The following is a 25978-nucleotide window of genomic DNA, read 5'->3' on the forward strand; positions in this document are numbered from 1 at the left end:
CACATGAGTTTAACTCTGTAAGTTGAATGCACACATTGACAACCATTCACTTACATAGCTCCGGTTTGGGTTTTGAAGCAGATATTTCTCTGTACATCATATAGTCCCATTCAGTCAGGGATATTCCAGCACAGTTCCTAGAATAATCGTGTTTCTGACTCGCTGAATCTAAACATAGATTCAACTCTAATAGGTGAACGAACGCACAGCAGAGCAGTTTGAAAGAAACGTTTCTTCTGAGTCTTAGACGAAGTCTTACTGCTGTTTCTTCCATATACCAGTATTGTGCGGGAAATGCCTGTTTAGGGATTCTGCACTGAAACGATTTGCGAACTGCTGAATCCACAGCTGAGTTTAACTCTGTAAGTTGAATGCACACACTGACAACCATTCAGAGAGATACCTCCGTTTCGGTTTTACAAGCAGATATTTCTCTGTACAGCTTATAGTCCCATTCACTCCTGAATATCCCAATGCAGCTCCTAGAAGAAAGGTGATTATAACTCGCTGAATCTAAACGTAGATTCCACTTTCTTAGGTGAACGAACGCCCAGCAGAGCAGTTTGAAAGAATGTTTTCTCCTGAGTTTTAGACGAAGTCTTCCTGCTGTTTCTTCCATATGCCAGTATTGGGTTGCAAATGCCTGTTTTGGGATTCTGCACAGAAATCCTTTGTGAAATGCTGAATCCACACATGAGTTTAACTCTGTAAGTTGAATGCACACATTGACAACCATTCAGATAGATAGCTCCATTTTGGTTTAAGAAGCAGATATTTCTCCGTACAGCATATAGTCCCATTCACTCGGGAATATCCCAATGTAACTCCAAGAAGAAGCGTGTTTCTAAATTGCTGAAGCTAAACACAGATTCAACTCTCTTAGTTGAATGAATGCACAGCAGAGAAGTTTGAAAGAAACGTTTCTCCTGAGGTTTAGACGAAGTCTTACTGCTGTTTCTTCCATATGCCGGTATTGGTCTGGAAATGACTGTTTGGGTTTCTGCACAGAAAGGGATTGCAAACTGCTGAATCCACACATGAGTTTACCTCTGTAAGTTGAATGCACACATTGACAACCATTCATTTAGATAGCTCCGTTTTGGTTTTAGAAGCAGATATTCCTCTGTACAGCATACACTCCCATTCACTCGGGAATATCCCCAGGTAGCTCCTAGAAGAAACGTGTTTCTAACTCGCTGAATCTAAACATAGATTCAACTCTCTTAGGTGAACGAACGCACAGCAGAGCAGTTTCAAAGAAACGTTTCTCCTGAGTTTTAGACGAAGTCTTACCGCTATTTCTTCCATATGCCTGAATTGGGCCGGAAATTTCTGTTTTGGGATTCCGCAAATAAAGTGTTTGCAAACTACTGACTCCAAACATGAGTTTAACGCTGTACTTTGAATGCGCAGATTAACAATCATTTAGTTAGATAGCTCCGTTTTGGTTTTAGAAGCAGATATTTCTCTGCACAGCATCTACTCCCATTCACTCGGGAATATCCCAATGCAGCTCCTAGAAGAAGCGTGTTTGTAACTCGCTGAATCTAAACACAGATTCAACTCTCTTAGGTGAACGAACGCACAGCAGTGCAGTTTGAAAGAAACGTTTCTCCTGAGGTTTAGACGAAGTCTTGCTGCTGTTTCTTGCATATGCCGATATTGGGCTGGAAACGCCTGCTTGGAGGTTCTGCACAGAAATGGTTTGCAAACTGCCGAATCCACACATGAGTTTAACTCTGTAAGTTGAATGCACACCTTGACAGCCATTCACTTAGATAGCTCCCTTTTGGTCTTAGAAGCAGATATTTCTCTGTACAGCATATAGTACCATTCACTCGGGAATTTCCAAACACAGCTCCTGGAAGTAACGTGTTTCTAACTCGCTGAATCTCAACATAGATTCAACTCTCTTAGGTGAACGAGCACACAGCAGCGCAGTTTGAAAGAAACGTTTCTCCTGAGTTTTAGACGGAAGTCTTACTGCTGTTGCTTCCATATACTGGTATTGGGCTGGAAACGCCTGGTTTGAGATTCTTCACCGAAATGGTTTGCAAACTGCTGAATCCACACATGAGTTTAACTCTGTAAGTTGAATGCACACATTGACAACCATTCACTTACATAGCTCCGGTTTGGGTTTTGAAGCAGATATTTCTCTGTACATCATATAGTCCCATTCACTCAGGAATATTCCAGCACAGCTCCTAGAAGAATCGTGTTTCTGACTCGCTGAATCTAAACATAGATTCAACTCTAATAGGTGAACGAACGCACAGCAGAGCAGTTTGAAAGAAACGTTTCTTCTGAGTCTTAGACGAAGTCTTACTGCTGTTTCTTCCATATACCAGTATTGTGCGGGAAATGCCTGTTTAGGGATTCTGCACTGAAACGATTTGCGAACTGCTGAATCCACAGCTGAGTTTAACTCTGTAAGTTGAATGCACACACTGACAACCATTCAGAGAGATACCTCCGTTTCGGTTTTACAAGCAGATATTTCTCTGTACAGCTTATAGTCCCATTCACTCCTGAATATCCCAATGCAGCTCCTAGAAGAAAGGTGATTATAACTCGCTGAATCTAAACGTAGATTCCACTTTCTTAGGTGAACGAACGCCCAGCAGAGCAGTTTGAAAGAATGTTTTCTCCTGAGTTTTAGACGAAGTCTTCCTGCTGTTTCTTCCATATGCCAGTATTGGGTTGCAAATGCCTGTTTTGGGATTCTGCACAGAAATCCTTTGTGAAATGCTGAATCCACACATGAGTTTAACTCTGTAAGTTGAATGCACACATTGACAACCATTCAGATAGATAGCTCCATTTTGGTTTAAGAAGCAGATATTTCTCCGTACAGCATATAGTCCCATTCACTCGGGAATATCCCAATGCAACTCCAAGAAGAAGCGTGTTTCTAAATTGCTGAAGCTAAACACAGATTCAACTCTCTTAGTTGAATGAATGCACAGCAGAGAAGTTTGAAAGAAACGTTTCTCCTGAGGTTTAGACGAAGTCTTACTGCTGTTTCTTCCATATGCCGGTATTGGTCTGGAAATGACTGTTTGGGTTTCTGCACAGAAAGGGATTGCAAACTGCTGAATCCACACATGAGTTTACCTCTGTAAGTTGAATGCACACATTGGCAACCATTCATTTAGATAGCTCCGTTTTGGTTTTAGAAGCAGATATTCCTCTGTACAGCATACACTCCCATTCACTCGGGAATATCCCCAGGTAGCTCCTAGAAGAAACGTGTTTCTAACTCGCTGAATCTAAACATAGATTCAACTCTCTTAGGTGAACGAACGCACAGCAGAGCAGTTTCAAAGAAACGTTTCTCCTGAGTTTTAGACGAAGTCTTACCGCTATTTCTTCCATATGCCTGAATTGGGCCGGAAATTTCTGTTTTGGGATTCCGCAAATAAAGTGTTTGCAAACTACTGACTCCAAACATGAGTTTAACGCTGTTCTTTGAATTCGCAGATTAACAATCATTTAGTTAGATAGCTCCGTTTTGGTTTTAGAAGCAGATATTTCTCTGCACAGCATCTACTCCCATTCACTCGGGAATATCCCAATGCAGCTCCTAGAAGAAGCGTGTTTCTAACTCGCTGAATCTAAACACAGATTCAACTCTCTTAGGTGAACGAACGCACAACAGTGCAGTTTGAAAGAAACGTTTCTCCTGAGGTTTAGACGAAGTCTTGCTGCTGTTTCTTGCATATGCCGATATTTGGCTGGAAACGCCTGCTTGGAGGTTCTGCACAGAAATGGTTTGCAAACTGCCGAATCCACACATGAGTTTAACTCTGTAAGTTGAATGCACACCTTGACAGCCATTCACTTAGATAGCTCCCTTTTGGTCTTAGAAGCAGATATTTCTCTGTACAGCATATAGTACCATTCACTCCGGAATTTCCAAACACAGCTCCTGGAAGTAACGTGTTTCTAACTCGCTGAATCTCAACATAGATTCAACTCTCTTAGGTGAACGAGCACACAGCAGCGCAGTTTGAAAGAAACGTTTCTCCTGAGTTTTAGACGGAAGTCTTACTGCTGTTTCTTCCATATACTGGTATTGGGCTGGAAACGCCTGGTTTGAGATTCTTCACCGAAATTTTTTGCAAACTGCTGAATCCACACATGAGTTTAACTCTGTAAGTTGAATGCACACATTGACAACCATTCACTTACATAGCTCCGGTTTGGGTTTTGAAGCAGATATTTCTCTGTACATCATATAGTCCCATTCACTCAGGAATATTCCAGCACAGCTCCTAGAATAATCGTGTTTCTGACTCGCTGAATCTAAACATAGATTCAACTCTAATAGGTGAACGAACGCACAGCAGAGCAGTTTGAAAGAAACGTTTCTTCTGAGTCTTAGACGAAGTCTTACTGCTGTTTCTTCCATATACCAGTATTGTGCGGGAAATGCCTGTTTAGGGATTCTGCACTGAAACGATTTGCGAACTGCTGAATCCACAGCTGAGTTTAACTCTGTAAGTTGAATGCACACACTGACAACCATTCAGAGAGATACCTCCGTTTCGGTTTTACAAGCAGATATTTCTCTGTACAGCTTATAGTCCCATTCACTCCTGAATATCCCAATGCAGCTCCTAGAAGAAAGGTGATTATAACTCGCTGAATCTAAACGTAGATTCCACTTTCTTAGGTGAACGAACGCCCAGCAGAGCAGTTTGAAAGAATGTTTTCTCCTGAGTTTTAGACGAAGTCTTCCTGCTGTTTCTTCCATATGCCAGTATTGGGTTGCAAATGCCTGTTTTGGGATTCTGCACAGAAATCCTTTGTGAAATGCTGAATCCACACATGAGTTTAACTCTGTACGTTGAATGCACACATTGACAACCATTCAGATAGATAGCTCCATTTTGGTTTAAGAAGCAGATATTTCTCCGTACAGCATATAGTCCCATTCACTCGGGAATATCCCAATGCAACTCCAAGAAGAAGCGTGTTTCTAAATTGCTGAAGCTAAACACAGATTCAACTCTCTTAGTTGAATGAATGCACAGCAGAGAAGTTTGAAAGAAACGTTTCTCCTGAGGTTTAGACGAAGTCTTACTGCTGTTTCTTCCATATGCCGGTATTGGTCTGGAAATGACTGTTTGGGTTTCTGCACAGAAAGGGATTGCAAACTGCTGAATCCACACATGAGTTTACCTCTGTAAGTTGAATGCACACATTGACAACCATTCATTTAGATAGCTCCGTTTTGGTTTTAGAAGCAGATATTCCTCTGTACAGCATACACTCCCATTCACTCGGGAATATCCCCAGGTAGCTCCTAGAAGAAACGTGTTTCTAACTCGCTGAATCTAAACATAGATTCAACTCTCTTAGGTGAACGAACGCACAGCAGAGCAGTTTCAAAGAAACGTTTCTCCTGAGTTTTAGACGAAGTCTTACCGCTATTTCTTCCATATGCCTGAATTGGGCCGGAAATTTCTGTTTTGGGATTCCGCAAATAAAGTGTTTGCAAACTACTGACTCCAAACATGAGTTTAACGCTGTTCTTTGAATGCGCAGATTAACAATCATTTAGTTAGATACCTCCGTTTTGGTTTTAGAAGCAGATATTTCTCTGCACAGCATCTACTCCCATTCACTCGGGAATATCCCAATGCAGCTCCTAGAAGAAGCGTGTTTCTAACTCGCTGAATCTAAACACAGATTCTACTCTCTTAGGTGAACGAACGCACAGCAGTGCAGTTTGAAAGAAACGTTTCTCCTGAGGTTTAGACGAAGTCTTGCTGCTGTTTCTTGCATATGCCGATATTGGGCTGGAAACGCCTGCTTGGAGGTTCTGCACAGAAATGGTTTGCAAACTGCCGAATCCACACATGAGTTTAACTCTGTAAGTTGAATGCACACCTTGACAGCCATTCACTTAGATAGCTCCCTTTTGGTCTTAGAAGCAGATATTTCTCTGTACAGCATATAGTACCATTCACTCGGGAATTTCCAAACACAGCTCCTGGAAGTAACGTGTTTCTAACTCGCTGAATCTCAACATAGATTCAACTCTCTTAGGTGAACGAGCACACAGCAGCGCAGTTTGAAAGAAACGTTTCTCCTGAGTTTTAGACGGAAGTCTTACTGCTGTTTCTTCCATATACTGGTATTGGGCTGGAAACGCCTGGTTTGAGATTCTTCACCGAAATGGTTTGCAAACTGCTGAATCCACACATGAGTTTAACTCTGTAAGTTGAATGCACACATTGACAACCATTCACTTACATAGCTCCGGTTTGGGTTTTGAAGCAGATATTTCTCTGTACATCATATAGTCCCATTCACTCCGGAATATTCCAGCACAGCTCCTAGAATAATCGTGTTTCTGACTCGCTGAATCTAAACATAGATTCAACTCTAATAGGTGAACGAACGCACAGCAGAGCAGTTTGAAAGAAACGTTTCTTCTGAGTCTTAGACGAAGTCTTACTGCTGTTTCTTCCATATACCAGTATTGTGCGGGAAATGCCTGTTTAGGGATTCTGCACTGAAACGATTTGCGAACTGCTGAATCCACAGCTGAGTTTAACTCTGTAAGTTGAATGCACACACTGACAACCATTCAGAGAGATACCTCCGTTTCGGTTTTACAAGCAGATATTTCTCTGTACAGCTTATAGTCCCATTCACTCCTGAATATCCCAATGCAGCTCCTAGAAGAAAGGTGATTATAACTCGCTGAATCTAAACGTAGATTCCACTTTCTTAGGTGAACGAACGCCCAGCAGAGCAGTTTGAAAGAATGTTTTCTCCTGAGTTTTAGACGAAGTCTTCCTGCTGTTTCTTCCATATGCCAGTATTGGGTTGCAAATGCCTGTTTTGGGATTCTGCACAGAAATCCTTTGTGAAATGCTGAATCCACACATGAGTTTAACTCTGTACGTTGAATGCACACATTGACAACCATTCAGATAGATAGCTCCATTTTGGTTTAAGAAGCAGATATTTCTCCGTACAGCATATAGTCCCATTCACTCGGGAATATCCCAATGCAACTCCAAGAAGAAGCGTGTTTCTAAATTGCTGAAGCTAAACACAGATTCAACTCTCTTAGTTGAATGAATGCACAGCAGAGAAGTTTGAAAGAAACGTTTCTCCTGAGGTTTAGACGAAGTCTTACTGCTGTTTCTTCCATATGCCGGTATTGGTCTGGAAATGACTGTTTGGGTTTCTGCACAGAAAGGGATTGCAAACTGCTGAATCCACACATGAGTTTACCTCTGTAAGTTGAATGCACACATTGACAACCATTCATTTAGATAGCTCCGTTTTGGTTTTAGAAGCAGATATTCCTCTGTACAGCATACACTCCCATTCACTCGGGAATATCCCCAGGTAGCTCCTAGAAGAAACGTGATTCTAACTCGCTGAATCTAACCATAGATTCAACTCTCTTAGGTGAACGAACGCACAGCAGAGCAGTTTCAAAGAAACGTTTCTCCTGAGTTTTAGACGAAGTCTTACCGCTATTTCTTCCATATGCCTGAATTGGGCCGGAAATTTCTGTTTTGGGATTCCGCAAATAAAGTGTTTGCAAACTACTGACTCCAAACATGAGTTTAACGCTGTTCTTTGAATGCGCAGATTAACAATCATTTAGTTAGATACCTCCGTTTTGGTTTTAGAAGCAGATATTTCTCTGCACAGCATCTACTCCCATTCACTCGGGAATATCCCAATGCAGCTCCTAGAAGAAGCGTGTTTCTAACTCGCTGAATCTAAACACAGATTCAACTCTCTTAGGTGAACGAACGCACAGCAGTGCAGTTTGAAAGAAACGTTTCTCCTGAGGTTTAGACGAAGTCTTGCTGCTGTTTCTTGCATATGCCGATATTGGGCTGGAAACGCCTGCTTGGAGGTTCTGCACAGAAATGGTTTGCAAACTGCCGAATCCACACATGAGTTTAACTCTGTAAGTTGAATGCACACCTTGACAGCCATTCACTTAGATAGCTCCCTTTTGGTCTTAGAAGCAGATATTTCTCTGTACAGCATATAGTACCATTCACTCGGGAATTTCCAAACACAGCTCCTGGAAGTAACGTGTTTCTAACTCGCTGAATCTCAACATAGATTCAACTCTCTTAGGTGAACGAGCACACAGCAGCGCAGTTTGAAAGAAACGTTTCTCCTGAGTTTTAGACGGAAGTCTTACTGCTGTTGCTTCCATATACTGGTATTGGGCTGGAAACGCCTGGTTTGAGATTCTTCACCGAAATGGTTTGCAAACTGCTGAATCCACACATGAGTTTAACTCTGTAAGTTGAATGCACACATTGACAACCATTCACTTACATAGCTCCGGTTTGGGTTTTGAAGCAGATATTTCTCAGTACATCATATAGTCCCATTCACTCAGGAATATTCCAGCACAGCTCCTAGAATAATCGTGTTTCTGACTCGCTGAATCTAAACATAGATTCATCTCTAATAGGTGAACGAACGCAGAGCAGAGCAGTTTGAAAGAAACGTCTCTTCTGAGTCTTAGACGAAGTCTTACTGCTGTTTCTTCCATATACCAGTATTGTGCGGGAAATGCCTGTTTAGGGATTCTGCACTGAAACGATTTGCGAACTGCTGAATCCACAGCTGAGTTTAACTCTGTAAGTTGAATGCACACACTGACAACCATTCAGAGAGATACCTCCGTTTCGGTTTTACAAGCAGATATTTCTCTGTACAGCTTATAGTCCCATTCACTCCTGAATATCCCAATGCAGCTCCTAGAAGAAAGGTGATTATAACTCGCTGAATCTAAACGTAGATTCCACTTTCTTAGGTGAACGAACGCCCAGCAGAGCAGTTTGAAAGAATGTTTTCTCCTGAGTTTTAGACGAAGTCTTCCTGCTGTTTCTTCCATATGCCAGTATTGGGTTGCAAATGCCTGTTTTGGGATTCTGCACAGAAATCCTTTGTGAAATGCTGAATCCACACATGAGTTTAACTCTGTAAGTTGAATGCACACATTGACAACCATTCAGATAGATAGCTCCATTTTGGTTTAAGAAGCAGATATTTCTCCGTACAGCATATAGTCCCATTCACTCGGGAATATCCCAATGCAACTCCAAGAAGAAGCGTGTTTCTAAATTGCTGAAGCTAAACACAGATTCAACTCTCTTAGTTGAATGAATGCACAGCAGAGAAGTTTGAAAGAAACGTTTCTCCTGAGGTTTAGACGAAGTCTTACTGCTGTTTCTTCCATATGCCGGTATTGGTCTGGAAATGACTGTTTGGGTTTCTGCACAGAAAGGGATTGCAAACTGCTGAATCCACACATGAGTTTACCTCTGTAAGTTGAATGCACACATTGGCAACCATTCATTTAGATAGCTCCGTTTTGGTTTTAGAAGCAGATATTCCTCTGTACAGCATACACTCCCATTCACTCGGGAATATCCCCAGGTAGCTCCTAGAAGAAACGTGTTTCTAACTCGCTGAATCTAAACATAGATTCAACTCTCTTAGGTGAACGAACGCACAGCAGAGCAGTTTCAAAGAAACGTTTCTCCTGAGTTTTAGACGAAGTCTTACCGCTATTTCTTCCATATGCCTGAATTGGGCCGGAAATTTCTGTTTTGGGATTCTGCAAATAAAGTGTTTGCAAACTACTGACTCCAAACATGAGTTTAACGCTGTTCTTTGAATTCGCAGATTAACAATCATTTAGTTAGATAGCTCCGTTTTGGTTTTAGAAGCAGATATTTCTCTGCACAGCATCTACTCCCATTCACTCGGGAATATCCCAATGCAGCTCCTAGAAGAAGCGTGTTTCTAACTCGCTGAATCTAAACACAGATTCAACTCTCTTAGGTGAACGAACGCACAACAGTGCAGTTTGAAAGAAACGTTTCTCCTGAGGTTTAGACGAAGTCTTGCTGCTGTTTCTTGCATATGCCGATATTGGGCTGGAAACGCCTGCTTGGAGGTTCTGCACAGAAATGGTTTGCAAACTGCCGAATCCACACATGAGTTTAACTCTGTAAGTTGAATGCACACCTTGACAGCCATTCACTTAGATAGCTCCCTTTTGGTCTTAGAAGCAGATATTTCTCTGTACAGCATATAGTACCATTCACTCCGGAATTTCCAAACACAGCTCCTGGAAGTAACGTGTTTCTAACTCGCTGAATCTCAACATAGATTCAACTCTCTTAGGTGAACGAGCACACAGCAGCGCAGTTTGAAAGAAACGTTTCTCCTGAGTTTTAGACGGAAGTCTTACTGCTGTTTCTTCCATATACTGGTATTGGGCTGGAAACGCCTGGTTTGAGATTCTTCACCGAAATGGTTTGCAAACTGCTGAATCCACACATGAGTTTAACTCTGTAAGTTGAATGCACACATTGACAACCATTCACTTACATAGCTCCGGTTTGGGTTTTGAAGCAGATATTTCTCTGTACATCATATAGTCCCATTCACTCAGGAATATTCCAGCACAGCTCCTAGAATAATCGTGTTTCTGACTCGCTGAATCTAAACATAGATTCAACTCTAATAGGTGAACGAACGCACAGCAGAGCAGTTTGAAAGAAACGTTTCTTCTGAGTCTTAGACGAAGTCTTACTGCTGTTTCTTCCATATACCAGTATTGTGCGGGAAATGCCTGTTTAGGGATTCTGCACTGAAACGATTTGCGAACTGCTGAATCCACAGCTGAGTTTAACTCTGTAAGTTGAATGCACACACTGACAACCATTCAGAGAGATACCTCCGTTTCGGTTTTACAAGCAGATATTTCTCTGTACAGCTTATAGTCCCATTCACTCCTGAATATCCCAATGCAGCTCCTAGAAGAAAGGTGATTATAACTCGCTGAATCTAAACGTAGATTCCACTTTCTTAGGTGAACGAACGCCCAGCAGAGCAGTTTGAAAGAATGTTTTCTCCTGAGTTTTAGACGAAGTCTTCCTGCTGTTTCTTCCATATGCCAGTATTGGGTTGCAAATGCCTGTTTTGGGATTCTGCACAGAAATCCTTTGTGAAATGCTGAATCCACACATGAGTTTAACTCTGTACGTTGAATGCACACATTGACAACCATTCAGATAGATAGCTCCATTTTGGTTTAAGAAGCAGATATTTCTCCGTACAGCATATAGTCCCATTCACTCGGGAATATCCCAATGCAACTCCAAGAAGAAGCGTGTTTCTAAATTGCTGAAGCTAAACACAGATTCAACTCTCTTAGTTGAATGAATGCACAGCAGAGAAGTTTGAAAGAAACGTTTCTCCTGAGGTTTAGACGAAGTCTTACTGCTGTTTCTTCCATATGCCGGTATTGGTCTGGAAATGACTGTTTGGGTTTCTGCACAGAAAGGGATTGCAAACTGCTGAATCCACACATGAGTTTACCTCTGTAAGTTGAATGCACACATTGACAACCATTCATTTAGATAGCTCCGTTTTGGTTTTAGAAGCAGATATTCCTCTGTACAGCATACACTCCCATTCACTCGGGAATATCCCCAGGTAGCTCCTAGAAGAAACGTGTTTCTAACTCGCTGAATCTAAACATAGATTCAACTCTCTTAGGTGAACGAACGCACAGCAGAGCAGTTTCAAAGAAACGTTTCTCCTGAGTTTTAGACGAAGTCTTACCGCTATTTCTTCCATATGCCTGAATTGGGCCGGAAATTTCTGTTTTGGGATTCCGCAAATAAAGTGTTTGCAAACTACTGACTCCAAACATGAGTTTAACGCTGTTCTTTGAATGCGCAGATTAACAATCATTTAGTTAGATACCTCCGTTTTGGTTTTAGAAGCAGATATTTCTCTGCACAGCATCTACTCCCATTCACTCGGGAATATCCCAATGCAGCTCCTAGAAGAAGCGTGTTTCTAACTCGCTGAATCTAAACACAGATTCTACTCTCTTAGGTGAACGAACGCACAGCAGTGCAGTTTGAAAGAAACGTTTCTCCTGAGGTTTAGACGAAGTCTTGCTGCTGTTTCTTGCATATGCCGATATTGGGCTGGAAACGCCTGCTTGGAGGTTCTGCACAGAAATGGTTTGCAAACTGCCGAATCCACACATGAGTTTAACTCTGTAAGTTGAATGCACACCTTGACAGCCATTCACTTAGATAGCTCCCTTTTGGTCTTAGAAGCAGATATTTCTCTGTACAGCATATAGTACCATTCACTCGGGAATTTCCAAACACAGCTCCTGGAAGTAACGTGTTTCTAACTCGCTGAATCTCAACATAGATTCAACTCTCTTAGGTGAACGAGCACACAGCAGCGCAGTTTGAAAGAAACGTTTCTCCTGAGTTTTAGACGGAAGTCTTACTGCTGTTGCTTCCATATACTGGTATTGGGCTGGAAACGCCTGGTTTGAGATTCTTCACCGAAATGGTTTGCAAACTGCTGAATCCACACATGAGTTTAACTCTGTAAGTTGAATGCACACATTGACAACCATTCACTTACATAGCTCCGGTTTGGGTTTTGAAGCAGATATTTCTCTGTACATCATATAGTCCCATTCACTCAGGAATATTCCAGCACAGCTCCTAGAAGAATCGTGTTTCTGACTCGCTGAATCTAAACATAGATTCAACTCTAATAGGTGAACGAACGCACAGCAGAGCAGTTTGAAAGAAACGTTTCTTCTGAGTCTTAGACGAAGTCTTACTGCTGTTTCTTCCATATACCAGTATTGTGCGGGAAATGCCTGTTTAGGGATTCTGCACTGAAACGATTTGCGAACTGCTGAATCCACAGCTGAGTTTAACTCTGTAAGTTGAATGCACACACTGACAACCATTCAGAGAGATACCTCCGTTTCGGTTTTACAAGCAGATATTTCTCTGTACAGCTTATAGTCCCATTCACTCCTGAATATCCCAATGCAGCTCCTAGAAGAAAGGTGATTATAACTCGGTGAATCTAAACGTAGATTCCACTTTCTTAGGTGAACGAACGCCCAGCAGAGCAGTTTGAAAGAATGTTTTCTCCTGAGTTTTAGACGAAGTCTTCCTGCTGTTTCTTCCATATGCCAGTATTGGGTTGCAAATGCCTGTTTTGGGATTCTGCACAGAAATCCTTTGTGAAATGCTGAATCCACACATGAGTTTAACTCTGTACGTTGAATGCACACATTGACAACCATTCAGATAGATAGCTCCATTTTGGTTTAAGAAGCAGATATTTCTCCGTACAGCATATAGTCCCATTCACTCGGGAATATCCCAATGCAACTCCAAGAAGAAGCGTGTTTCTAAATTGCTGAAGCTAAACACAGATTCAACTCTCTTAGTTGAATGAATGCACAGCAGAGAAGTTTGAAAGAAACGTTTCTCCTGAGGTTTAGACGAAGTCTTACTGCTGTTTCTTCCATATGCCGGTATTGGTCTGGAAATGACTGTTTGGGTTTCTGCACAGAATGGGATTGCAAACTGCTGAATCCACACATGAGTTTACCTCTGTAAGTTGAATGCACACATTGACAACCATTCATTTAGATAGCTCCGTTTTGGTTTTAGAAGCAGATATTCCTCTGTACAGCATACACTCCCATTCACTCGGGAATATCCCCAGGTAGCTCCTAGAAGAAACGTGTTTCTAACTCGCTGAATCTAAACATAGATTCAACTCTCTTAGGTGAACGAACGCACAGCAGAGCAGTTTCAAAGAAACGTTTCTCCTGAGTTTTAGATGAAGTCTTACCGCTATTTCTTCCATATGCCTGAATTGGGCCGGAAATTTCTGTTTTGGGATTCCGCAAATAAAGTGTTTGCAAACTACTGACTCCAAACAGGAGTTTAACGCTGTACATTGAATGCGCAGATTAACAATCATTTAGTTAGATAGCTCCGTTTTGGTTTTAGAAGCAGATATTTCTCTGCACAGCATCTACTCCCATTCACTCGGGAATATCCCAATGCAGCTCCTAGAAGAAGCGTGTTTCTAACTCGCTGAATCTAAACACAGATTCAACTCTCTTAGGTGAACGAACGCACAGCAGTGCAGTTTGAAAGAAACGTTTCTCCTGAGGTTTAGACGAAGTCTTGCTGCTGTTTCTTGCATATGCCGATATTGGGCTGGAAGCGCCTGCTTGGAGATTCTGCACAGAAATGGTTTGCAAACTGCCGAATCCACACATGAGTTTAACTCTGTAAGTTGAATGCACACATTGACAACCATTCACTTACATAGCTCCGGTTTGGGTTTTGAAGCAGATATTTCTCTGTACATCATATAGTCCCATTCACTCAGGAATATTCCAGCACAGCTCCTAGAAGAATCGTGTTTCTGACTCGCTGAATCTAAACATAGATTCAACTCTAATAGGTGAACGAACGCACAGCAGAGCAGTTTGAAAGAAACGTTTCTTCTGAGTCTTAGACGAAGTCTTACTGCTGTTTCTTCCATATACCAGTATTGTGCGGGAAATGCCTGTTTAGGGATTCTGCACTGAAACGATTTGCGAACTGCTGAATCCATAGCTGAGTTTAACTCTGTAAGTTGAATGCACACACTGACAACCATTCAGAGAGATACCTCCATTTCGGTTTTACAAGCAGATATTTCTCTGTACAGCTTATAGTCCCATTCACTCCTGAATATCCCAATGCAGCTCCTAGAAGAAAGGTGATTACAACTCGCTGAATCTAAACGTAGATTCCACTTTCTTAGGTGAACGAACGCCCAGGAGAGCAGTTTGAAAGAATGTTTTCTCCTGAGTTTTAGACGAAGTCTTCCTGCTGTTTCTTCCATATGCCAGTATTGGGTTGCAAATGCCTGTTTTGGGATTCTGCACAGAAATCCTTTGTGAAATGCTGAATCCACACATGAGTTTAACTCTGTAAGTTGAATGCACACATTGACAACCATTCAGATAGATAGCTCCATTTTGGTTTAAGAAGCAGATATTTCTCCGTACAGCATATAGTCCCATTCACTCGGGAATATCCCAATGCAACTCCAAGAAGAAGCGTGTTTCTAAATTGCTGAAGCTAAACACAGATTCAACTCTCTTAGTTGAATGAATGCACAGCAGAGAAGTTTGAAAGAAACGTTTCTCCTGAGGTTTAGACGAAGTCTTACTGCTGTTTCTTCCATATGCCGGTATTGGTCTGGAAATGACTGTTTGGGTTTCTGCACAGAAAGGGATTGCAAACTGCTGAATCCACACATGAGTTTACCTCTGTAAGTTGAATGCACACATTGACTACCATTCATTTAGATAGCTCCGTTTTGGTTTTAGAAGCAGATATTCCTCTGTACAGCATACACTCCCATTCACTCGGGAATATCCCCAGGTAGCTCCTAGAAGAAACGTGTTTCTAACTCGCTGAATCTAAACATAGATTCAACTCTCTTAGGTGAACGAACGCACAGCAGAGCAGTTTCAAAGAAACGTTTCTCCTGAGTTTTAGACGAAGTCTTACCGCTATTTCTTCCATATGCCTGAATTGGGCCAGAAATTTCTGTTTTGGGATTCCGCAAATAAAGTGTTTGCAAACTACTGACTCCAAACATGAGTGTAACGCTGTACATTGAATTCGCAGATTAACAATCATTTAGTTAGATAGCTCCGTTTTGGTTTTAGAAGCAGATATTTCTCTGCACAGCATCTACTCCCATTCACTCGGGAATATCCCAATGCAGCTCCTAGAAGAAGCGTGTTTCTAACTCGCTGAATCTAAACACAGATTCAACTCTCTTAGGTGAACGAACGCACAGCAGTGCAGTTTGAAAGAAACGTTTCTCCTGAGGTTTAGACGAAGTCTTGCTGCTGTTTCTTGCATATGCCAATATTGGGCTGGAAACGCCTGCTTGGAGGTTCTGCACAGAAATGGTTTGCAAACTGCCGAATCCACACATGAGTTTAACTCTGTAAGTTGAATGCACACCTTGACAGCCATTCACTTAGATAGCTCCCTTTTGGTCTTAGAAGCAGATATTTCTCTGTACAGCATATAGTACCATTCACTCGGGAATTTCCAAACACAGCTCCTGGAAGTAACGTGTTTCTAACTCGCTGAATCTCAACATAGATTCAACTCTCTTAGGTGAACGAGCACACAGCAGCGCAGTTTGAAAGAAACGTTTCTCCTGAGTTTTAGACGGAAGTCTTACTGCTGTTGCTTCCATATACTGGTATTGGGCTGGAAACGCCTGGTTTGAGATTCTTCACCGAAATGGTTTGCAAACTGCTGAATCCACACATGAGTTTAACTCTGTAAGTTGAATGCACACATTGACAACCATTCACTTACATAGCTCCGGTTTGGGTTTTGAAGCAGATATTTCTCAGTACATCATATAGTCCCATTCACTCAGGAATATTCCAGCACAGCTCCTAGAATAATCGTGTTTCTGACTCGCTGAATCTAAACATAGATTCATCTCTAATAGGTGAACGAACGCAGAGCAGAGCAGTTTGAAAGAAACGTCTCTTCTGAGTCTTAGACGAAGTCTTACTGCTGTTTCTTCCATATACCAGTATTGTGCGGGAAATGCCTGTTTAGGGATTCTGCACTGAAACGATTTGCGAACTGCTGAATCCACAGCTGAGTTTAACTCTGTAAGTTGAATGCACACATTGACAACCATTCAGATAGATAGCTCCATTTTGGTTTAAGAAGCAGATATTTCTCCTTACAGCATATAGTCCCATTCACTCGGGAATATCCCAATGCAACTCCAAGAAGAAGCGTGTTTCTAAATTGCTGAAGCTAAACACAGATTCAACTCTCTTAGTTGAATGAATGCACAGCAGAGAAGTTTGAAAGAAACGTTTCTCCTGATATTTAGACGAAGTCTTACTGCTGTTTCTTCCATATGCCGATATTGGTCTGGAAATGACTGTTTAGGTTTCTGCACAGAAAGGGATTGCAAACTGCTGAATCCACACATGAGTTTACCTCTGTAAGTTGAATGCACACATTGACAACCATTCATTTAGACAGCTCCGTTTTGGTTTTAGAAGCAGATATTCCTCTGTACTGCATACATGCCCATTCACTCGGGAATATCCCCAGGTAGCTCCTAGAAGAAACGTGTTTCTAACTCGCTGAATCTAAACATAGATTCAACTCTCTTAGGTGAACGAACGCACAGCAGAGCAGTTTCAAAGAAACGTTTCTCCTGAGTTTTAGACGAAGTCTTACCGCTATTTCTTCCATATGCCTGAATTGGGCCGGAAATTTCTGTTTTGGGATTCCGCAAATAAAGTGTTTGCAAACTACTGACTCCAAACATGAGTTTAACGCTGTACTTTGAATGCGCAGATTAACAATCATTTAGTTAGATAGCTCCGTTTTGGTTTTAGAAGCAGATATTTCTCTGCACAGCATCTACTCCCATTCACTCGGGAATATCCCAATGCAGCTCCTAGAAGAAGCGTGTTTCTAACTCGCTGAATCTAAACATAGATTCAACTCTCTTAGGTGAACGAACGCACGGCAGTGCAGTTTGAAAGAAAAGCTTATCCTGAGTTTTATACGAAGTCTTACAGCTGTTTCTTGCATATGCCGATATTGGGCTGGAAACGCCTGCTTGGAGATTCTGCACAGAAATGGTTTGCAAACTGCCGAATCCACACATGAGTTTAACTCTGTAAGTTGAATGCACACATTGACAACCATTCACTTAGATAGCTCCCTTTTGGTCTTACAAGCAGATATTTCTCTGTACAGCATATAGTGCCATTCACTCGGGAATTTCCAAACACCGCTCCTAGAAGTAACGTGTTTCTAACTCGCTGAATCTCAACATAGATTCAACTCTCTTAGGTGAACGAGCACACAGCAGCGCAGTTTGAAAGAAAGGTTTCTCCTGAGTTTTAGACGGAAGTCTTACTGCTGTTGCTTCCATATACTGGTATTGGGCTGGAAACGCCTGGTTTGAGATTCTTCACCGAAATGGTTTGCAAACTGCTGAATCCACACATGAGTTTAACTCTGTAAGTTGAATGCACACATTGACAACCATTCAGTTACATAGCTCCGGTTTGGTTTTTGAAGCAGATATTTCTCTGTACATCATATAGTCCCATTCACTCAGGAATATTCCAGCACAGCTCCTAGAATAATCGTGTTTCTGACTCGCTGAATCTAAACATAGATTCAACTCTAATAGGTGAACGAACGCACAGCAGAGCAGTTTGAAAGAAACGTTTCTTCTGAGTCTTAGACGAAGTCTTACTGCTGTTTCTTCCATATACCAGTATTGTGCGGGAAATGCCTGTTTAGGGATTCTGCACTGAAACGATTTGCGAACTGCTGAATCCACAGCTGAGTTTAACTCTGTAAGTTGAATGCACACACTGACAACCATTCAGAGAGATACCTCCGTTTCGGTTTTACAAGCAGATATTTCTCTGTACAGCTTATAGTCCCATTCACTCCTGAATATCCCAATGCAGCTCCTAGAAGAAAGGTGATTATAACTCGCTGAATCTAAACGTAGATTCCACTTTCTTAGGTGAACGAACGCCCAGCAGAGCAGTTTGAAAGAATGTTTTCTCCTGAGTTTTAGACGAAGTCTTCCTGCTGTTTCTTCCATATGCCAGTATTGGGTTGCAAATGCCTGTTTTGGGATTCTGCACAGAAATCCTTTGTGAAATGCTGAATCCACACATGAGTTTAACTCTGTAAGTTGAATGCACACATTGACAACCATTCAGATAGATAGCTCCATTTTGGTTTAAGAAGCAGATATTTCTCCGTACAGCATATAGTCCCATTCACTCGGGAATATCCCAATGCAACTCCAAGAAGAAGTGTGTTTCTAAATTGCTGAAGCTAAACACAGATTCAACTCTCTTAGTTGAATGAATGCACAGCAGAGAAGTTTGAAGGAAACGTTTCTCCTGAGGTTTAGACGAAGTCTTACTGCTGTTTCTTTCATATGCCGGTATTGGTCTGGAAAAGACCGTTTGGGTTTCTGCACAGAAAGGGATTGCAAACTGCTGAATCCACACATGAGTTTACCTCTGTAAGTTGAATGCACACATTGACAACCATTCATTTAGATAGCTCCGTTTTGGTTTTAGAAGCAGATATTCCTCTGTACAGCATACACTCCCATTCACTCGGGAATATCCCCAGGTAGCTCCTAGAAGAAACGTGTTTCTAACTCGCTGAATCTAAACATAGATTCAACTCTCTTAGGTGAACGAACGCACAGCAGAGCAGTTTCAAAGAAACGTTTCTCCTGAGTTTTAGAGGAAGTCTTACCGCTATTTCTTCCATATGCCTGAATTGGGCCGGAAATTTCTGTTTTGGTATTCCGCAAATAAAGTGTTTGCAATCTACTGACTCCAAACATGAGTTTAACGCTGTACATTGAATGCGCAGATTAACAATCATTTAGTTAGATAGCTCCGTTTTGGTTTTAGAAGCAGATATTTCTCTGCACAGCATCTACTCCCATTCACTCGGGAATATCCCAATGCAGCTCCTAGAAGAAGCGTGTTTCTAACTCGCTGAATCTAAACACAGATTCAACTCTCTTAGGTGAACGAACGCACAGCAGTGCAGTTTGAAAGAAACGTTTCTCCTGAGGTTTAGACGAAGTCTTGCTGCTGTTTCTTGCATATGCCGATATTGGGCTGGAAACGCCTGCTTGGAGATTCTGCACAGAAATGGTTTGCAAACTGCCGAATCCACACATGAGTTTAACTCTGTAAGTTGAATGCACACCTTGACAGCCATTCACTTAGATAGCTCCCTTTTGTTCTTAGAAGCAGATATTTCTCTGTACGGCATATAGTACCATTCACTCGGGAATTTCCAAACACAGCTCCTAGAAGTAACGTGTTTCTAACTCGCTGAATCTCAACATAGATTCAACTCTCTTAGGTGAACGAGCACACAGCAGCGCAATTTGGAAGAAACGTTTCTCCTGAGTTTTAGACGGAAGTCTTACTGCTGTTGCTTCCATATACTGGTATTGGGCTGGAAACGCCTGGTTTGAGATTCTTCACCGAAATGGTTTGCAAACTGCTGAATCCACACATGAATTTAACTCTGTAAGTTGAATGCACACATTGACAACCATTCAGTTACATAGCTCCGGTTTGGTTTTTGAAGCAGATATTTCTCTGTACATCATATAGTCCCATTCACTCAGGAATATTCCAGCACAGCTCCTAGAATAATCGTGTTTCTCACTCGCTGAATCTAAACATAGATTCAACTCTAATAGGTGAACGAACGCACAGCAGAGCAGTTTGAAAGAAACGTTTCTTCTGAGTCTTAGACGAAGTCTTACTGCTGTTTCTTCCATATACCAGTATTGTGTGGGAAATGCCTGTTTAGGGATTCTGCACTGAAACGATTTGCGAACTGCTGAATCCACAGCTGAGTTTAACTCTGTAAGTTGAATGCACACACTGACAACCATTCAGAGAGATACCTCCGTTTCGGTTTTACAAGCAGATATTTCTCTGTACAGCTTATAGTCCCATTCACTCCTGAATATCCCAATGCAGCTCCTAGAAGAAAGGTGATTATAACTCGCTGAATCTAAACGTAGATTCCACTTTCCTAGGTGAACGAACGCCCAGCAGAGCAGTTTGAAAGAATGTTTTCTCCTGAGTTTTAGACGAAGTCTTCCTGCTGTTTCTTCCATATGCCAGTATTGGGTTGCAAATGCCTGTTTTGGGATTCTGCAAAGAAATCCTTTGTGAAATGCTGAATCCACACATGAGTTTAACTCTGTACGTTGAATGCACACATTGACAACCATTCAGATAGATAGCTCCATTTTGGTTTAAGAAGCAGATATTTCTCCGTACAGCATATAGTCCCATTCACTCGGGAATATCCCAATGCAACTCCAAGAAGAAGCGTGTTTCTAAATTGCTGAAGCTAAACACAGATTCAACTCTCTTAGTTGAATGAATGCACAGCAGAGAAGTTTGAAAGAAACGTTTCTCCTGAGGTTTAGACGAAGTCTTACTGCTGTTTCTTCCATATGCCGGTATTGGTCTGGAAAAGACTGTTTGGGTTTCTGAACAGAAAGGGATTGCAAACTGCTGAATCCACACATGAGTTTACCTCTGTAAGTTGAATGCACACATTGACAACCATTCGTTTAGGTAGCTCCGTTTTGGTTTTAGAAGCAGATATTCCTCTGTACAGCATACACTCCCATTCACTCGGGAATATCCCCAGGTAGCTCCTAGAAGAAACGTGTTTCTAACTCGCTGAATCTAAACATAGATTCAACTCTCTTAGGTGAACGAACGCACAGCAGAGCAGTTTCAAAGAAACGTTTCTCCTGAGTTTTAGACGAAGTCTTACCGCTATTTCTTCCATATGCCTGAATTGGGCCGGAAATTTCTGTTTTGGGATTCCGCAAATAAAGTGTTTGCAAACTACTGACTCCAAACATGAGTTTAACGCTGTACATTGAATGCGCAGATTAACAATCATTTAGTTAGATAGCTCCGTTTTGGTTTTAGAAGCAGATATTTCTCTGCACAGCATCTACTCCCATTCACTCGGGAATATCCCAATGCAGCTCCTAGAAGAAGCGTGTTTCTAACTCGCTGAATCTAAACACAGATTCAACTCTCTTAGGTGAACGAACGCACAGCAGTGCAGTTTGAAAGAAACGTTTCTCCTGAGGTTTAGACGAAGTCTTGCTGCTGTTTCTTGCATATGCCGATATTGGGCTGGAAGCGCCTGCTTGGAGATTCTGCACAGAAATGGTTTGCAAACTGCCGAATCCACACATGAATTTAACTCTGTAAGGTGAATGTACACCTTGACAGCCATTGACTTAGATAGCTCCCTTTTGGTCTTAGAAGCAGATATTTCTCTGTACAGCATATAGTAACTTTCACTCGGGAATTTCCAAACACAGCTCCTAGAAGTAAGGTGTTTCTAACTCGCTGAATCTCAACATAGATTCAACTCTCTTAGGTGAACGAGCACACAGCAGCGCAGTTTGAAAGAAACGTTTCTCCTGAGTTTTAGACGGAAGTCTTACTGCTGTTTCTTCCATATAATGGTATTGGGCTGGAAACGCCTGGTTTCAGATTCTTCACCGAAATGGTTTGCAAACTGCTGAATCCACACATGAGTTTAACTCTGTAAGTTGAATGCACACATTGACAACCATTCAGTTACATAGCTCCGGTTTGGTTTTTGAAGCAGATATTTCTCTGTACATCATATAGTCCCATTCACTCAGGAATATTCCAGCACAGCTCCTAGAATAATCGTGTTTCTGACTCGCTGAATCTAAACATAGATTCAACTCTAATAGGTGAACGAACGCACAGCAGAGCAGTTTGAAAGAAACGTTTCTTCTGAGTCTTAGACGAAGTCTTACTGCTGTTTCTTCCATATACCAGTATTGTGCGGGAAATGCCTGTTTAGGGATTCTGCACTGAAACGATTTGCGAACTGCTGAATCCACAGCTGAGTTTAACTCTGTAAGTTGAATGCACACACTGACAACCATTCAGAGAGATACCTCCGTTTCGGTTTTACAAGCAGATATTTCTCTGTACAGCTTATAGTCCCATTCACTCCTGAATATGCCAATGCAGCTCGTGGAAGAAAGGTGATTATAACTCGCTGAATCTAAACGTAGATTCCACTTTCTTAGGTGAACGAACGCCCAGCAGAGCAGTTTGAAAGAATGTTTTCTCCTGAGTTTTAGACGAAGTCTTCCTGCTGTTTCTTCCATATGCCAGTATTGGGTTGCAAATGCCTGTTTTGGGATTCTGCACAGAAATCCTTTGTGAAATGCTGAATCCACACATGAGTTTAACTCTGTAAGTTGAATGCACACATTGACAACCATTCATTTAGATAGCTCCATTTTGGTTGAAGAAGCAGATATTTCTCCGTACAGCATATAGTCCCATTCACTCGGGAATATCCCAATGCAACTCCAAGAAGAAGCGTGTTTCTAAATTGCTGAAGCTAAACACAGATTCAACTCTCTTAGTTGAATGAATGCACAGCAGAGAAGTTTGAAAGAAACGTTTCTCCTGAGGTTTAGACGAAGTCTTACTGCTGTTCCTTCCATATGCCGGTATTGGTCTGGAAATGACTGTTTGGGTTTCTGCACAGAAAGGGATTGCAAACTGCTGAATCCACACATGAGTTTACCTCTGTAAGTTGAATGCACACATTGACAACCATTCATTTAGATAGCTCCGTTTTGGTTTTAGAAGCAGATATTCCTCTGTACAGCATACACTCCCATTCACTCGGGAATATCCCCAGGTAGCTCCTAGAAGAAACGTGTTTCTAACTCGCTGAATCTAAACATAGATTCAACTCTCTTAGGTGAACGAACGCACAGCAGAGCAGTTTCAAAGAAACGTTTCTCCTGAGTTTTAGACGAAGTCTTACCGCTATTTCTTCCATATGCCTGAATTGGGCCAGAAATTTCTGTTTTGGGATTCCGCAAATAAAGTGTTTGCAAACTACTGACTCCAAACATGAGTGTAACGCTGTACATTGAATTCGCAGATTAACAATCATTTAGTTAGATAGCTCCGTTTTGGTTTTAGAAGCAGATATTTCTCTGCACAGCATCTACTCCCATTCACTCGGGAATATCCCAATGCAGCTCCTAGAAGAAGCGTGTTTCTAACTCGCTGAATCTAAACACAGATTCAACTCTCTTAGGTGAACGAACGCACAGCAGTGCAGTTTGAAAGAAACGTTTCTCCTGAGGTTTAGACGAAGTCTTGCTGCTGTTTCTTGCATATGCCAATATTGGGCTGGAAACGCCTGCTTGGAGGTTCTGCACAGAAATGGTTTGCAAACTGCCGAATCCACACATGAGTTTAACTCTGTAAGTTGAATGCACACCTTGACAGCCATTCACTTAGATAGCTCCCTTTTGGTCTTAGAAGCAGATATTTCTCTGTACAGCATATAGTACCATTCACTCGGGAATTTCCAAACACAGCTCCTGGAAGTAACGTGTTTCTAACTCGCTGAATCTCAACATAGATTCAACTCTCTTAGGTGAACGAGCACACAGCAGCGCAGTTTGAAAGAAACGTTTCTCCTGAGTTTTAGACGGAAGTCTTACTGCTGTTGCTTCCATATACTGGTATTGGGCTGGAAACGCCTGGTTTGAGATTCTTCACCGAAATGGTTTGCAAACTGCTGAATCCACACATGAGTTTAACTCTGTAAGTTGAATGCACACATTGACAACCATTCACTTACATAGCTCCGGTTTGGGTTTTGAAGCAGATATTTCTCAGTACATCATATAGTCCCATTCACTCAGGAATATTCCAGCACAGCTCCTAGAATAATCGTGTTTCTGACTCGCTGAATCTAAACATAGATTCATCTCTAATAGGTGAACGAACGCAGAGCAGAGCAGTTTGAAAGAAACGTCTCTTCTGAGTCTTAGACGAAGTCTTACTGCTGTTTCTTCCATATACCAGTATTGTGCGGGAAATGCCTGTTTAGGGATTCTGCACTGAAACGATTTGCGAACTGCTGAATCCACAGCTGAGTTTAACTCTGTAAGTTGAATGCACACATTGACAACCATTCAGATAGATAGCTCCATTTTGGTTTAAGAAGCAGATATTTCTCCTTACAGCATATAGTCCCATTCACTCGGGAATATCCCAATGCAACTCCAAGAAGAAGCGTGTTTCTAAATTGCTGAAGCTAAACACAGATTCAACTCTCTTAGTTGAATGAATGCACAGCAGAGAAGTTTGAAAGAAACGTTTCTCCTGATATTTAGACGAAGTCTTACTGCTGTTTCTTCCATATGCCGATATTGGTCTGGAAATGACTGTTTAGGTTTCTGCACAGAAAGGGATTGCAAACTGCTGAATCCACACATGAGTTTACCTCTGTAAGTTGAATGCACACATTGACAACCATTCATTTAGACAGCTCCGTTTTGGTTTTAGAAGCAGATATTCCTCTGTACTGCATACACGCCCATTCACTCGGGAATATCCCCAGGTAGCTCCTAGAAGAAACGTGTTTCTAACTCGCTGAATCTAAACATAGATTCAACTCTCTTAGGTGAACGAACGCACAGCAGAGCAGTTTCAAAGAAACGTTTCTCCTGAGTTTTAGACGAAGTCTTACCGCTATTTCTTCCATATGCCTGAATTGGGCCGGAAATTTCTGTTTTGGGATTCCGCAAATAAAGTGTTTGCAAACTGCTGACTCCAAACATGAGTTTAACGCTGTACTTTGAATGCGCAGATTAACAATCATTTAGTTAGATAGCTCCGTTTTGGTTTTAGAAGCAGATATTTCTCTGCACAGCATCTACTCCCATTCACTCGGGAATATCCCAATGCAGCTCCTAGAAGAAGCGTGTTTCTAACTCGCTGAATCTAAACATAGATTCAACTCTCTTAGGTGAACGAACGCACGGCAGTGCAGTTTGAAAGAAACGCTTATCCTGAGTTTTATACGAAGTCTTACAGCTGTTTCTTGCATATGCCGATATTGGGCTGGAAACGCCTGCTTGGAGATTCTGCACAGAAATGGTTTGCAAACTGCCGAATCCACACATGAGTTTAACTCTGTAAGTTGAATGCACACATTGACAACCATTCACTTAGATAGCTCCCTTTTGGTCTTACAAGCAGATATTTCTCTGTACAGCATATAGTGCCATTCACTCGGGAATTTCCAAACACCGCTCCTAGAAGTAACGTGTTTCTAACTCGCTGAATCTCAACATAGATTCAACTCTCTTAGGTGAACGAGCACACAGCAGCGCAGTTTGAAAGAAAGGTTTCTCCTGAGTTTTAGACGGAAGTCTTACTGCTGTTGCTTCCATATACTGGTATTGGGCTGGAAACGCCTGGTTTGAGATTCTTCACCGAAATGGTTTGCAAACTGCTGAATCCACACATGAGTTTAACTCTGTAAGTTGAATGCACACATTGACAACCATTCAGTTACATAGCTCCGGTTTGGTTTTTGAAGCAGATATTTCTCTGTACATCATATAG

Source organism: Aotus nancymaae, unplaced genomic scaffold (assembly GCF_030222135.1).
Source record: "Aotus nancymaae isolate 86718 unplaced genomic scaffold, 86718_ANA_hifiasm-v0.15.2.pri h1tg000058l, whole genome shotgun sequence".
In the NCBI taxonomy this organism is placed as follows: domain Eukaryota; kingdom Metazoa; phylum Chordata; class Mammalia; order Primates; family Aotidae; genus Aotus; species Aotus nancymaae.